At 35.9% G+C, this 13630-nt stretch overlaps 1 pseudogene; it reads right to left on the minus strand.

Moving 5' to 3' along the window:
• Positions 1–244: 244 nt before the first annotated feature.
• Positions 245–1454, minus strand: LOC131075104 (plasma membrane ATPase 4-like; annotated as a pseudogene).
• Positions 1455–13630: the final 12176 nt, after the last annotated feature.

The following is a 13630-nucleotide window of genomic DNA, read 5'->3' on the forward strand; positions in this document are numbered from 1 at the left end:
TAAACCTTTAAGGGTAATAAAATAATTTCTCAAAATGTAATCATGTTAGTGAATAACATTGAGAAATAATTACTTAAGAAATCTTTAAAAGTAAAAATGATGTTTGATAATATTTTGAAGAATTAAAATCATTTTTACCTTTAATTATCAAATTAAAAACCAATTATCGAAACAATATAATTACCTCCTTAGCAGAATTAAAATCACATTACCTTCACCTCCTCAGAGTTCATCGGTGTAACTTTCAATTATTGGGGTAAGTGCTTTTAAGTTTTATCGATGACCCGATGTATTTTTCTTTTGTTACTTTATTAGTATAATTCACACCAATATCCCCGCAGGCACTTTTATCTTCATCGGGGGTCAGAATAGCCTTTTTGTACTCCTCCCAAAGTCCCGATGTTACTCCGACAAATTCACATGGGTCTCCTGCACCCTCATTACTCTTTTCTGGAACTTTCTATCTAGCCACAACAAGAGCTCTCAGCCCGTGATCTGTAAACTTGTCCATGATGTCATGCACCTTGCTTCTCAGAGCTTCCCATCTGTTGCAGAGATCAAGAATCTACTCAGGAACTCCTTTACTTGCTCGATGCCAATTTCCTTTAGAACCAATATTAGTGAATGCTATACGCTTGTCTACTAGATTAAATGATAGGAAATGGACTTCCCTGATGTCTGCTCGAGCCTCCTTAGGATCTGCTAGCATTCTCACCATAGCTACATCAATGGCATGTTGACTCTCTATTCTCGAAGCTCTAGCAACCAGAAGTAACACATAATCTCTAACCACTCCAATGAGAAATGTCTCGACTAGACTTTTATCAATGCTCAACTTGTTGAGAGTCAGTGTTCCAGTTTTATCACTTCAAAGGACATTCATTACAGCCATCTCTTCAATGGCAACCATTCTCTTTGTGATAGCCCCCAGTTGCGAGAGCTTGTGTGAGCTAATGGCCATAGTTACAAACAAAACCGTGGGCATTTGAATTCCCCCGATCAATAGCACCAACAAATTGTTAATCCTATCTCTGTTATTTTCAAAGAAAGTGGGAACTCTAGTGGCAATAACAACTACCTTAATCTCTCCTTGTTTGCATGTAGAGCCAAAGTATACATCCCTAGGATTCCTAGTTACTGGGAGAGGTTCTCCTGTTAGAGAAGACTGATCAATCTTTAAAGGGTCTCCTTCACGCAACCTAGCATCAGCAGGAATGATATCTCCCAACTTAATGCTAATTATATCCCCAGGAACAAGGATAGAAGCATCTTCCTCCTGCCATCTGCCATCCCTAAGCACCTTGGTCTTGGGAGTTAAATGGGCCAATTAGAGCAGCAACAACATTTTCTGCATTATTTGTGTTAACAATGGTTGCCCTATCAAGGATCGAGAGGGCTCTCAAATTCCTATGTTGATACCCGATGGGTTTCACCCATCGGGCCCCACCTTGCATCTTTAAAAGGTTAAACAAATTTACCTATGGAAATAAAAGTCCTTGGTTGATTGAAAATGTGCCTCAAAAGATGCTTGTAGATTTTTAAATCAATTTATTGAAATAATTTCAAAAGATATTGGCATTTTATTCAATAGGATAAAATGATTTGAAATAAAATTGAAATTCCATAATACATAATAAACCTTTTTATTTTTTCATGATACAAAACCTTTTTAGCTCCTTCTCCATGCAACACAAACTCAAAATAGTGTTGGCATAATATAGTTTCACAACACAAATAACTTAAAAACTATAATATTAATTGGAGGACGAATATAATATTAACATTAAATATTTTCAATTAATATTATGCTTAAGAAAAATAATTATAAGATACAAATAAAACGACTTTCATGTAATAAAGTAAAATGCAAACATAAGGCTTCAAGACGTAATTCGTTTAGCATGATACTCCTGCAAAAAGGAATTTGTGAGTCTTTTACTATGATCACTTGATAAAACTTTTGAAATTGTATACTACAAATTTGAAGAAATTGCATTTAGATTTACTTTAAACATATCAAATAATCTCATATGAATCCAAAATTTGAAACGTAGGTCCTCAAATATACATGAAATACAAAAGAATAATTAATTTGACCTGATAGTGTTGAGATGAAAAATAATTATGGTTCGAAAAGGTATACCTGTCTTAATTCTAGAATTTGTGAAACATATACATACCTCGAGCTGACCTCTTGATGGATGCACCAGACCTGGTCTCTGAAAGTTAAAATTGAACGAACCTACTTGATTATAAATGTTACACATGATTGAAAATAGAAATCCACTTTTTAGCATGAATCTGGAATTCTAAAATTTGAAAATTTTAGGGTTCCAACAGCTGCACCAACACCACTTATGCAATTCATCAAAGATCTCTATCAGAAGCTCTACTGGTGAAACCCTTGCCGAAATTAGAAATCAATCTTCTAAGAAAGAAAGATAGCATCCGATCTCTAGACCAAAACCAACTGACCAAATATGAGTATAAGTATCATGAACAAGTTGATTCCATTATTAGACTACACCGAAGCATACCAGATCATGCTAGATCCAAGTTAATCAGAAATCACTCAGCCTATCGAGACCAGAAGGGTGTCGGTAATGCATCCAAATAGCTAGTGTTGACATCAATGATAAAATATCAATGCAACACATAATCAATTCCACCAAATGGCCAACAATCTCCCCCTTTGGCATTGATGACAACACTAGATATGAAAAACATCTAAGTACCAAGAAATGCCAAACAAGTTTCCCTTGTGGAAGACAACCAACAAATTCCCACATATAGCTCTGAAAAATAATATCTCCCCCTATGAATAATATCTTTGTAAAGCTCTGAATTTATCTCCTTATCAATATCTCTCCCCCTTTCCTTTTCTTTTTCACATTAATATCACTCCCCCTTTGACATCAATGCTAGAAATTTGACAAAAGTATCAAAGAAAAAACATAAGCCTCTAAATCACAAAGCTGACTACTCTTGTTGATCAGTAGCATCCTATATCAATATCAGAATGAATAGTATCTTTGATAATGCATGTCAAACTGATACCAAACCACATCAATCAAGTCTCTATCGGAGGGGAAGAAACTCCCAATCTATCTCTCAGGTACTCAAATGATTCCTTAGACAAAGGTTTAGTGAAAATATCTGCAATCTTCTCTTTAGTGTTCACATAAACCAGTCTAACCTCATTTTCTTCCACCTTCTCCTTCAAAAAGTTATACTTGATAGATATGTGCTTTGTTTAAGAAAGAAATACCAGATTCTTCGATATATCAATAGCAGCAGAGTTATCACAGTGAATAACTACTAGTGCATCACAATCCACCTTTATATCCTTCAATATTTGCTTCATCCATAAAACTTGTGTACAATTAGTAGTATCAGCAACATACTCAGCTTCAGTAGTAGATAAAGAAGTACATGACTATTTCTTACTGATCCATGAAACCAACTTCTTTCCAAGAAAGAAAGCTCCACTAGAAGTACTTTTCCGGTCATCAACATCTCCAGCCCAATCAACATTTGTATATGCACATAAAGTAAATTTATCATCCTTAGGGTACCACAAGCCATATTTTGATGTACCTTGCAAGTATCTAAAAATCATTTTCACCACCATCTCATGATTTTCTCTAGGATCACTCTGAAATCTTGAAACAATACAAATAACATTCATAATTCCAGGACTAGTATGAGTCAAATAAAGTAGACCTTAAATCATATATTTTTATGTTGTAGGATTTACCAGTGTAGAAACATCTTTTCTTGTCAATTTTTCACTTGTAACCATAGAAGTACTTACCGGTTTAGAATATCCCATACCAAATTTCTTCAATGATTCCTTAGCATATTTAGTTTGACAGATAAAAATACCTTTGTCAGTCTGAGTAATCTGCAAACCTAAGAAAAATTTCATCTCACCAATCATAGACATCTCAAATTATTTCTCCATATTCTTATAAAATTCTATGCATAACTTGTCATCGCCTCCAAAAATAATGTCATCAACAAATACTTCAATAATCAGTATATCATCATCAATGATTTTATAATATAAATTACTGTCAGCACTACCCTTAGTAAAACCAAGCTTCAAAAGATATTTATCCAACCTTGCATACCAAGCTCTAGGTGTTTGTTTCAATCCATATAAAGCTTTCCTTAACCTGCAAACCATATCTATATCATCTAATAGTGAAAAACCATCAGGTTACTCAATATAAACTTCCTCATCAAGATCCCCATTCAAAAATGTACATTTAACATCAATATGATAAACCTTGTAGTTTTTGTAAGTAGCCTAGGCAAGAAATAATCTTAAAGCTTCAATCATAGCTATAGGTGCAAAAGTCTCTCCATAATCAATTCCTTCCTTCTGAGAATATCCTTTACAAACCAATCTAGCCTTATTCCTTATAACTTGACCATCCTCATTCAATTTATTTCTACAAACCCATTTAGTTCCAATAGCATTCTTATTCTTAGGTCGAGGAACCAAGGTCCACGTATTATTTTTCTCAATCTGATCTAATTCTTCTTCCATAGCTTTCAACCAATATTCATCTTTACATGCCTCAATTACTCATACCAGTTCAACTTGTAAAATTAAACATACCAAATTAGTTTCCAGTATTATTCTTGCCATCACTCCATTGCTCTTATCCCCAATGATTTGATCTTCTGAATGATTCAATCTAACATACCTAGGGGTCTTATGACTTTTTGTTCCTCTTCCCCGTTCTTCAGTTACTGTAGAATTCTCTGATGTTGATGGAGTAATTGGTTCAACTCTCTATTCTGGTAAAGGTGCTACTGGTTCAAATATAATCATTTCCACTTCTGGTTCCTTCTCATAAACTCTGATTTGACTTTTGCTCAGCTCATCTACTTTGACATTAGAACTCTCCACAATTCTTTGCAATCTCTTGTTATAACTGTGATGCTAAAAATGTGGTATATAAGAAGGCATACACATATAACAAGACAATAAAATGTAATTGAAAAGCTTAATTAAAAACTATATTATAAATGCAAACCATAAGCCTTCCTTGAAATGTCCCATTTTCCTCTATTCTTGAGGACCATGAAGGCGTTGATTTGATGGGCTCTCAGTGGAGCAATGACCTCCAAAGTGATAGCTCAAGAGTTGAGTAGCTATTTGATCATGATTGACTATGGAGATCATATGAAATGCATGATTTAAGAAACTAGATTAACATGCTAAGATTAATCCATAAGCTAAATACTAGATAATTGAAATGAAAATTGCCTATAGTAATGATGCTAAGGCTATGAATGCAAGGGATGGATATGCCTATAGTAACAATTCCTAAATTGATATGAGATGGGATCCTTATTGCTCCAAAATGGGGGATATTTATAGGAACTCCAAGGCTAAAGCTAAGGTGGCAGAAATTAATGGTCCAGATTGTTAGGTCCCAGAGACAACTAAGAGGTGGGGGATGAATCAGTTGTCTAACAAATTCAAACCAAAAACAACTTTACCAACTTAATGCTTAATACTAGTAAACTAGTCTTTAATTCTGGTAGATAGTTTTATCAGTTAATTGTAATACCGGTAAATATTAATGCATGAAACAAAAAGACAAAGTCATCCACAACACATAACACCAATATTTGTACGTGGGAACCTTGTAAGGGGAAAAACCATGGTGGGAAACCTTACCCACAATCAGATGATACTAGTACAGATAGTATGTGTATACAAATGGGGTCTACACTTGCAGAAAGGCCAAGCACCTAGAGCTCACTGCTCAAACACAATTAGGAGTCACACTGACTACAATTGGATGGTTAAATCCAATAATGATGTACTGCTCAAATTAGCATCTTTCTATGCTGGATTCAGTACCGGTGTAGTTCTGATTCTCTTCACAAAACCCTCCTTCAACCTTCAAATTATGTTTGTGTGTATAGCTCTTCTTATTCTTGCATATACCTTCACACAATTATTTTTCGCATTCCACATATGATCTTACAAATAAGATCTTACATTTATATCATAACCTAAGACCAATTTTAGTAGGTCGGCTCTAAAGGATATTACAATAAAATCAATTTACAAACAAAACAATGTCCGATGCAATAACGATTCAACATTTTGGCTTGATGCATTTACAACAATAATGAGACATCTCCATAGCGTGTCGTGCTAATCTGGAAAAGATAAAACTGTCGGCGTATATCCAGGACCTATTTGCTGGTAACATCAAATATGCAAATACGAAATATGCCAATGACCAAAACTCCAAGATAAAGTGTCCAAATGATGTCTTCAACATAACCAGGTGTTTTCCATGCTATTCCAAGTGTCGGTGAACATTATATCCTGTCGGTGTACCAGATACCAGTGACTGTGCATAAATCACTTGCTTGCCAGTGAATGTTGCTGATTCTCCAAAGTGCCAGAGTTGATAAGTGTTTAGTAGGTGCTGACATCAATGACAAAACCATACCAAAATACCAACACAGATCTGATCTGAAGATATCAAGGGTCAAGATTGAGGAAGTTAGAGAAGAGGTTGGAGGAAGGGACACTTGTCATCTCTGTGGTGACAAGTGTCAAGGAGCCTTGCTCATGAGAGGGCAAGTGTCCAAGGGAGGAGACATATGGAAAAAGTGCCATGTGTCTCAAGGGGAGAATATCCACACCATAGGAGGTTAGGATAAGGAGGTTAGTGTTAGGCCCAATATGGAAAGCTAATGTACTGAGAGGGGAGGGGTGAATCAGTACATCAAATCCTTTTATCAACAATATCTTTATTGTTATGCATAAACCAAAAACTGCTATAACATAACATAAAGCTAAAAAATGAGTAACAATCATACATGATTCACTCCATAACACATATATTTTGGTTACGTAGAAACTCTTGGTTAGAGAGAAAAACTGTGGTGGGGATGGCACCCACAACTTCACTACTGCAATAATAAAGAGTGCTCGGTTAGAGCTACATATTTAGCTATTTCTGATAGCTTACCCTATTAGGAGTAACAAGATCTTTTAGATCTACCTTGGTAAAGGATTTTACAACACTTTATATAAATGTTGCACTTGGTTAGAGGCTTTACAATTTATGGACTTGATTAGAGTCTTTTACCCTGTTAAAGGTTTCTCTTACAACTTCAAAATATTACAATAAGACTTTAAAAATATCTGCAACTTTACATCTGAAATGCTGTAGCAGATTCTATGTGCTCAAAATAAGATTACCTTGCCTATAGCATACCTCGGTAACTCATAAAGTAACTCGGTAAACCCTTCTGTTTACTTTGTTCTTTGACTATTCTCTGATAACCTTCTCGGTGACCTCTGTGTCTTTGTAATAGTCATAATACTCTGTGATTTCTCATGTATCACATAAGTCTTTCTTCATAAACATATGCACACACATTTCTCTCATTCACATATATCTCTAACCCTAAATTCATGCTGTATAAATAGATTTCTTATGTCGGTGATCTGATTCATTGCTTCGATCTTACAAACATGATTTCTCAAATGAATAACCATGCAAAATATTTCATTGGTTAGATGACCTCAAAATTATACAAAATCTATATGTGCAATTTCCAATGCAATAATGGTTCTATGTGCCTCGATCTTGTAACACGTTTTCATGTGTGTGTCCAGGTTCAATGAATCTAGTAACATGTTTCACTCGGCGTATTATCTTTACTGCTCAGTAGACATGAAATAACACTCAGTAGACAGGTCGGTGTATACTGGGCTCTGTGACTATTTTCCTTGTGTAACCGACTAGACTATTCATACCGACTAAATATTTTGGTAGTGGTAACCGACTAGAGTATATAGAATGACTTTGTATATAAAACTAATGGCAATTTGATAAGTAGTAACAATCTCCCCTTTTGACATTAGTTGAGATGTTTGACAAAACTACTTTCAAAGTCATTACTCAAAAATCTGTATACTTTACAAAATTTGACTAAACATACAGTATATACATTAGTCAATGAAATAGTATAATCAAATATACTCCCCTTATCAATATGCTATACAAAACTCTGATTATGTGTGCTCGGTGATCAATACTCTGTAATCATTGTTCTTTCCTCTGTTCACTGCTCTTGGATACTCTGCTTATTCTGCTCATTCTGCTCGGTATACTCCCCCTGTATACTACACTCTAGTTGTTTGATACTTTGAATACTATACACTCCCTCTGTGTACTTTGATGCTATATATACTCTTGATGATATACTCCCCCTTTTTGACAAACATCAAAATTTAGTTACCATTTGGAGGTGGCAAGTGATCAAAAATGGATTTGTACTTTGTCTTGGCTTTGGTGAGAGTGACAGAGAGTGCATCCTTTACACTATCCATTAAAGAATTATGTGCATTAATATCAGCCAATAATGAAATTAAGCCATCTAAAGTGCTTCCCTCTTGTGTAGTAGAGAGGTAAGTGGCTCTGTTTAGTTGTTCTTGAACGGATGAGAGATGAGGAAGGAATAATGTTTGACGTGTCATTATGTCCATCTTGATCTTGTGTTCTCCATTCCTCAGTTCCAATTGTTGAGCCATGAGTTGTTGTAGCTTAGTATAAAAATTCTAAACTGAATTGGGCTCGGGGGTCAACTTATTTGAGAGATCAGTGATCTCTTTGTCAATTGCTTTTGTTTTATTCTTAATGTCCTTAAGGAATAAATAAAATGTGCAGAGTTTTTGAAATAATGAAAGAATGTGCTTGAGTTGAGGGGACAACTCAGCAATAAATTTGACAAGTTTTACCTTGCCAATAGCAATGGATTTCTGTACTTCCTCTATCATTTTAGCAGTTAGCTCCTTGTCTTTTAGTTTGCTCAAGTATTCAGATGCATCTACTCCAGATATCTCAATCTGATTTAGGAGTTCATCCAATTGAATATGGATGGCTGCATCGGTTGATACTATAGTTGAAGGTAGCATATCTGATAGTAAGGTCTTTACCTTTTGAAGTACTTTATTCTTCTTTTGTATGGCCAGTTGCTTCTCCTATTCGGCCTTTGCTTTGCACAGTTCATTGAATTCAGTGAGTGCTTGCCCTTTCAATTTGGAGATGTCTACATTAGGCAACACTATCGGTTTTGATAAATCAATTTTGAAACTATGCTTTTTCAACTTCTTTTCTTTACCTTTCACCGGGTGAACCACTACAATAGCTTGAGAGGCTTGAGGACCCTCGGTAGGTTGCTTGGCAGAGACAACACTTTGGTCAGTTTCTTTAGCCTCGGTAGTGTCCTTCGGTGTCTCAGTGCTTGGTGTCTCAACTATAACATTTTCCGTGCTAGAAGGTGCTTGAGAGGTTTGTTCTTGTGAAGTACCTTCTGTTGTAGACTTTTGACCTTCAGTGCCTTCACCTGTATCCTGAGGAGCTTTGGTTGTAGCAGGTTGATTGATTGGTGGGCAAGGCTGAACTTGTTCCAAAATAGATTCACTAGAGACAAGTTTTGCATAAGCATTGCCTTCTATCATTTCTTGTTCAGGTGCCTCTGCATCCATGATATCTTCATCTATTTGAATGGTGTCAGCAGGGTCTTGCTCGGTGACAATAGGCTCTTGGTTGGTGACATTGACTATTTCCACTATAGATTGTTCACCAGCATTCTTTCTTTGAAAGATGTCCTTGCATTGCTCTTTTATTTCCTTCTCCACTTCTATATACAAGCCATTCATCAATTTCAAGTCCTTTTGTTTTATTGTAAATTGTGTTTGGCTATTTGTCAGATGTTCTTTTATTTCATCAACCAACATATCAGGAAAGAGATGCACTAGACTTCTTTCTCTGATTTGTTTCTTTGAGTCTAGGGCATATAGCCATCTGGTTTCAATATGTGCATATAATTCCTTAGGAATAGAATTACATACTTCAAATGGGACCACTCGGAATTTTAGAAGTGTGCAAATGACAGCTTCTTCAATTTGCCTCTTTTCATCAGCAGATCTAGATTCATATTTGACAAATCTGAATCCACCAAATCCACCATATTCCTTTAGATTATTACAAAAATTTCTACACTATGTACATCTACCTTCTTGCTTTTCACAATCTGAAATTTACTTGCATCTTCAGATTCGGTATCACTCGACTCTTTTGGCAAAATGAGTCTCCGAGTAGATTGCTTGTAAGTTCTAGTTACCTTAGGAATGGCAACAGTCTTTTGTTTCTTACTCGATGATGCAACAGATGCCCTTACGTTAGGTCTCTTTGTTGGAGGGGTCGGTAGGGCCAATGAACTGTCCTGTTTCTTTCTCTTCAACACTTTTCCCTTAGGCAATTCGGTGCTAAGTGTTACGGCTGCTTCTTGGGCTTCTGTCTCCTCTTCGGTGATGGCTAGAATGCCTTTGACAAGTGTGGAGGAAGACTCTTCTCCGAATTTCTCAGTTAATGCCTTAATCATCTTTGTAGCTTTTCTTGTAGCCTTAGGTACTACAATGCTCATCATTACTTTTTCTTTCACCTCTTCATAGGTTCCATACCTTAGCTCAGTACCATGCCTTGGTAGTGTCAGAAATGCATCAATTTGCTATTGTGTGATATCAAAATCAATCTCATAACCCATTGGTGACAAAGATTGAGTCCTCGGTTCCACAACATTCACATAATAGTAATCGGTGTCGACCTCAAAACATATTTCATCTTTGTATTTTTCTACCAGCTGTGGTGGAATCCGGTACCTGTTATGCATTTTCTCTTGGAACTTGTTGAAGTAATCATCCATTATATCATTAAAGTTATCACCTAACTTCTTGATTAAGTCATTGATCTGATGGGTGATTGGTCAGTGTAGTTCCCAAATAACTTTACCGATTGTTGGAAAAAACTTCTCAAAGTAGAAAAACATACATACAAGTAGTGATCCAAATTTTAGAGTATTTGCCGAGTTGTTCTTCTTTGGCTTCTTGATTGTGTTCAGATTTTCAAACAAGTTCTTCAACAATACTTCACACAAGTCTATTTTAATGCCTTTCTTACCAATTTTGTATGCTAAGTCCACTGTTGCACAGGGTACACTATTTTCCCTTGCTAATTGGAAGAAACAGTAACCAATTACTCTAATGGAAAATTTGAGTTCAGGATCAGTGACATTGTTCAACTTCAGACCTCTGCAATCAGATTCTACTCTAGTCAAACTGATCAATTCCTTCTATGATATCATTTTCTGTGCTCGGGCATGATCATAGATAGGATAACCGGTGATCAGATGAATGATTTCTTTAGTGATCTTAAGCAGTTTCTCTTGAAGCCACATGAAATCATCATACACTCAGCTTAGTACAAACTTGACCCACTGGGGTTTGAACACATGGGGATAGGTTAGGGCTTCAGTCAATCCCTTGATTTTGATATGCTCATACTTGCTATCCATTTTACCATCTGTGCACAATTCATCATATGCATCTTTGATCTCAACATGATCGAGTTCTTCAACATGACATTTTGTGAAGAATCTCACATCCTCGACTAACAAGACTCGATCTAGGATGAGTGAAAAGGCAGTTTTGTCATCCGGTTCAGATGCAATTTTGGGAGTCAAAGAGTATTTTAGTGAGGGCTTCTCTACATTCTTGACAACAATAGGGTCTTGGATCTTAGGTGCCATTTTGATTTTAGATAAAAATTGACACAGGAACCTTAGGGTTTGAGAACTTAACAAATGGCAGACGCTTCACACTCAGCAGATAATAACAACTTAATGAGTTCGGTAAACCAGCTTAGCAATGCGATGAGATTCGATGTAAATACCTTAGATTTTTCTTTGAAGATGGTTTGATCACCTTGATTCGCTCTGCTCTGCTTCTCAAAAACTTGGTGAATGAAAATGACCTCGAAGAATGCTTTAAGTACATAATAAACCTTATCGGGCTCTGTGCAAGTTAGGTCAAAGACATTAAATGCACTCAGTTCTACTTAACTTTCTTTCCCTTTTTTTTTGTGCTTTAACCGAGTAACCAGATTTCCTTCATATATCGACTTGACAGGCTTCCTGAATTCACCGACTTGATAGATTTCCTGTAAAGTGCTCCAAAAGACTTTGATAGAATTTCAAACTTACTACTACATCTTACTATGTAGATTTTGAATTCAGTACATACTAAAATAGGAACTGTTTAAGATTTAACCTTGTGAGAATGCAGTCCCTTCATACCTTTATCGATTAATTTGGAGTGGGAGCACCTAACTTGGTAGGTAAGGTACTTTCTTTATTTGACACAATTTCCTTCTTTCTCCAAATCATCTTTAATTTCTCTTTTATTTCCTCTGTGTCTCCTCTAAGTTGATCTCTGCAATCTCCAGCCAAGTGTCCAACTTTATGACAATAAAAGCATGCCATACGAGGATTTCTCCATGATCTTCAGTTGTTCATTCCAAATCTTATAAAGCAGTTGGCACTTATATGTCCATATCTTCCACAACATTCACACCATATCCTTGTATTGTAATCCCATGGTACTACAAAATATTGTCGGTAAGGATCTGTGTGAGTTCGGTAACCTCTAATATTTGCTCGGTGTGCAGACCACATGTGATTCTTTTTCTTAAACCAACACTTCTCGGTACTATGTCCATATCTATTGCAGTTTTTACAAAACCCTTTGAATTTTGCCTTCTGATAATTGTTAATAGACTTTGTCCTACATTGATTAGATGTGTGACCATATTTATTGCAATTGTAACAATAACCATTGGTCTTAGTGGTATTTGGTTTCTTACCTTTTCTGATTTGACACATGTTGGCAGTATGACCTTGATTTCCATAGTAGTTGCAAATAGGCTTCTTTCTTTTGATGTTCTTCTTGATTCCAACTTTCTTTGATGATTCTCCTCTCTTGGTAGTGCAGATTCCCTTCTCAGTAGAGTCTTTTCCTTTGTAACCGAGTCCTCCTTCTTTGTAGGGACGTCTTGTGTTCAGTTGCTCATCCAACATCTTTGATGCTTCATAAATCTTCTTCAGTGTTTCCTTGGATTTCTTCTCTATTTCAAGTTCATTGCTCAACCTTGATACTTCAAGTTTCAATGCTTGATTCTCATCATCTTTCAGATTTGCTTCATGATGTGCATTAAACTAGTTGATCTATCATATTTTGTTGAATCCCAATCAACCTTATGATTTCATCATCCTTATCAAATACTAAAGCTTCAAGTTGTTGTTTTTCTCTTTCTAGATATCTTACTTTGTCCTCGGTTGTCCTCAATGCATCAAGATTTTCAGTCATCTGTGTACTGAAATGTTCATGTTCTCTTTTCATTTCTCTTAGCTGATCAGCCAGTGCTTTGTTCTTTTCTTTCAATTGTCCAATCATTTCTTTACTCTCTTCAGACATACTATTCTTAGATGATGTCTCAATTTGTTCCACTAACTCTTGAGAGTCCTGCAAATCATCAGATATTCTTCTTCTCACTTTCAGAGATTTTTGCATTTGCCTTTGCATGTCTGCAATCACTTGATTAGCATCATCCAATTCTTCTTGCAGATACACAATCCTCTGAGATTGTTTGTAGCCTTCCATTGATAAGATCTTTCTCTTTAGGCAGTTAAACCCTTTTCCAAGATTCAAGCTCTGATACCAATTGTTAGGGCCAATATG

Source organism: Cryptomeria japonica, chromosome 3 (genome assembly GCF_030272615.1).
Source record: "Cryptomeria japonica chromosome 3, Sugi_1.0, whole genome shotgun sequence".
NCBI classification, from domain to species: domain Eukaryota; kingdom Viridiplantae; phylum Streptophyta; class Pinopsida; order Cupressales; family Cupressaceae; genus Cryptomeria; species Cryptomeria japonica.